Source organism: Actinia tenebrosa, unplaced genomic scaffold (assembly GCF_029948245.1).
Source record: "Actinia tenebrosa isolate PJP-AT-01 unplaced genomic scaffold, QUT_ActTen_1.0 PGA_scaffold5__44_contigs__length_20552954, whole genome shotgun sequence".
Lineage (NCBI taxonomy): Eukaryota > Metazoa > Cnidaria > Anthozoa > Actiniaria > Actiniidae > Actinia > Actinia tenebrosa.
This window is the reverse complement of record NW_028292582.1, coordinates 1,217,633-1,221,568: the sequence shown is the minus strand read 5'-3', so window position 1 is coordinate 1,221,568 and position 3,936 is coordinate 1,217,633.

The following is a 3,936-nucleotide window of genomic DNA, read 5'->3' as shown; positions in this document are numbered from 1 at the left end:
AAGCATAATGTTGATGGTTCGGTAGAGAGATGTAAAGCCAGACTTGTTGCACAAGGCTATTCGCAGAAACACGGTGTGGACTATGATGAAACCTTTAGTCCTGTTGTACGTTTTGAATCTTTAAGAACTGTTATTGGACTGTCTGTTAAACAAGGACTGAAACTGCACCAAATGGATGTAACTACAGCTTTTCTCAATGGAGACTTAGATGAAGAGATTTATATGAGACAACCCGAAGGATTTATTGTTGAAGGACAGGAACATTTAGTGTGCAAATTGAACAAGAGCCTCTATGGATTGAAGCAATCACCTAGATGCTGGAACTATGTACTGGACGAACACTTGAAGTCCATGGGTTTTGTTCAGACTCCAAGTGATCCTGGCATTTATGTCTCTGATGATGATTCTAACCCTTTTGTCATTGCTGTGTATGTCGATGACATTGTTCTTGCAGGTCCATCTGACGAGAAAATTGCTGAAGTCAAGCAAAGCTTCTCTGAAAGGTTTGACGTAAAGGACATGGGGGAGCTTAAGTACTTTCTTGGAATGCAAGTGATTCAAGAAGATGGAAAGGTTTGGATTGGTCAACCCTCTTATACTGAAAACATTCTCAAGAAATTTGGTATGGAAAATTGCAAACCTGTTGCTACCCCAGTAGATCCCAACTCAAAACTCACTCAAGCTGGTTCTGAGGATGTTCCTTATAACCAGTCTGAGTATCAGTCAGTAGTCGGCAGTTTGTTATATCTGTCATCTGTTTCACGCCCAGACATTGCATTTGCAGTTAGCAATGTGGCTAGATACTCATCTAATCCAACCAAAGAACACTGGGTCGCTCTAAAGAGAATTCTACGATACCTCAAAGGAACTGTGGACTATGGCATTCTCTTTACTTGCAATGGGGAATCTGAGTGCGTTGGATTCTCTGATGCAGATTGGGCAGGTGATGTAAATGATCGGAAGTCAACATCTGGTTACTTATTTCAACTGTGTGGTGGAGCTATTAGCTGGAGGAGCAAGAAGCAACCTTGTGTTGCATTGTCAACTGCTGAAGCAGAATATATGGCTTTGTCATCTGCTGTACAAGAGGCGTTGTGGCTCAAACATCTGCTTGTAGACTTGAAAGTGGTTACCCAGACACCCATGAGAGTATATGAAGATAATCAAGCAGCTATCAACATGACAAAGAATCCTAACTATCATGGAAGAGCTAAGCATGTGGACATAAAATATCACTTTGTACGAGATCATGTGAATAAGAAATCAGTTAGCATAGTCTATTGTTCTACAAATGATATGGTAGCAGACATGTTAACCAAAGGATTACACAAAGGACAATTTGTCAAACTTCGTGAACTTGCTGGAGTTGTGGTAAAGCCATGAACTATAAACATTTTTCAAAACAATGAGAAGGAGTGTTGAAATTGACATTGTTTATGTAAATTAGCCTCGTTTTGGTTTTGGGAGCCTCGAGTTCATGTTTTGCTCCTCGTGGTTGAAAATCGAGTTGTTATTCGGTGTACGAGTATTTAATGCCGAATAAAAGTGTTAAATAACAAAATGTTTCAATATATCAGACTTACAACACTCTTCACGGTCATGATTTCTGTTGTGTTTTCCTCATGAATTATTAATGCTTTGATAAAGGTAAGTTCATACTATTCGATTGCACTAATGTTTGTATATTCAGAATATACTGACTTTACATATCCTGTTTACTCATATACTACGTCTCGAAGAAGCCGCTTCCCACCTCCCTACACACAGTAAGATCAATTACTGGTTTTCAATCATTTGCATGAGAATGAAATAACAAAAGACACGGCGGCCATGTTGGATGATATAACAAAAGAGAATAATGACGAATCTTTTGTTAAATTCATTCCACATGGCGGCTGTGAATAGACCATATGAAAAAGGAGGGGAAGACTGGGAACAACAGCACGAACAATTAATGATTTCCAATATATATTTTATAACAAGAAAGACCATGTGTAAATTAGTAGTTTCGAAAACATTTAAACATGTGAGAATCTGTTTGCGATGAATTGATCGCTTTAGGCTATTTCTTTGTAAAAAAAAAATCCTTTAACCATTTTGATACTCTCATGGGAGAAGCCGCTGCGTCATATGTGCTCAAATGACCGATATTCCTAAGAAAACTTTCCCAGGAATAAGGCCTCTCGCTAACAAGTTAGCTAATACAATCTAAGAGATAAGTTAGCTAAGACAAGTCTCTTTACGCGTTCAACCTGAAGTGCAATATGGACTATGGACGTTGTAGGTGGAAGGGTTATGATTTAGCATTAGCAGCAACTAAAAGAACAGCTCTTTATAAAATTGTAAAACTTGAGTTTCGAGTTGTCTGTTGCTCATGGATAGCCTAAATTTTGTGCAGAATTTCAATGACCTGCATTGAAAGCCCGTGGAATTTTAAAGTGTTTGTATTGTTGAAGTACCGTTGGTAGATACCGTTGATAAATATATCTATGAATATTTAGACACTGATACGAGGCTAAGCCTGAGTAAATTAGCCTGTAATCAAGAAATACAGCGGTAATTCTGAACTCGAAAATAAAATTTTTAGCTTTATTTTTGTAGAAATCGCCCTTTACTCATCGAGAAAGTATAAAAGTTATGCCTGTTACGAAATTACACTAAATCACAACGTCACCATTGGTGGGATTCAGGAGTCTATTACATCACCCCATAAATATATTGATGGTTTTCACGTCGGCCACGTTGGAGGACTTTAAGACAAAAAATTGTCGAAGAATTCTTTCGTTATATCCTCCAACATGGCCGCCGTGTCTTTTGTTATTTAATTCTCTTGGGAATGGTTGAAAACCATCAATAGAAAGAAGATTTTGAAAAAGGCGTTTCGCGATTCTCTACTTTTCACATCCCCATAATACTTTGCGTCTTTGGGGGGTAACCAGAGGGTAAAAATCCACTTATTTTGCTGAAGGCTGATCATACAATGTTGACAATACCTAGTTTGGTATTCAAAAATAAAATGAAGAAGTAAAAAACAGAAAAAGATAGAAGCTTGAAGACATTTAAGGTAAATTTTAAACATTTTAAACAAATTTTAAAGGCCAAAACTCTTGATGATCTGTACACGCAAAAATAACTTGGAATAAACTGATAATCAGTATTGTACAGATAAAAGCAAGTATAGTATAAATTCAATTAAGAAACCTTTCAATTTGGAACAGTTTTTTGATTGGTTACCCCCCAAAGACGCAAGGTATTATGGGGATGTGAAAGTAGAGAATATTACAGTGCGACTACTCCAACCAATGCAAAGCCACCTCGACAAATTTTCTACAAAATATCCAATAGTGTTTGAATATTTAGACAATAGATTAACGGCAATTTGAATTCTATTAAATTATTAAGTATATCCGTCTTACCATGAGATGCGGACGCACCGCCGCGAATCAGTGCATGTGTTCGCCGTGGATCAGATCGGACGTGTTTGGTAGTTGCTCGGGTTTTTCGCAAGATATAGACAGGTAAGATCAAATTGATTTACTTTTTGCCCTTCCTATTCCGTCGACTAAAATGGACGTGTCCTGTTGATAGACTATAAACTTATTTCCACAGATTCGCTGTAGAATAGCGATTGTACACGAGGTGGTGGTCGCTTCACGCTCACGTTCGTACATTTATTGAAGCTTAAGTACTGAACTTTGGAGGTTGAGATGTATCACGCATAGACATCTATTCTAAACAACCTTTACCCGAGTTGGTGGTAAATTTTTGTGAACGGTAAACTATAAGCAACAGCGATTTTGAACGTTGTAATGACATAATTGTTCGCCGTTTATTTGTTGTAAGACGCTCGCTTATTCAAGACATGGTTTTCTTTGTAGACATGTCTGCTGAAGAAGAACTAGTGAGTCAAAGAAAGAAATGGCTCTGGCCTTTCAA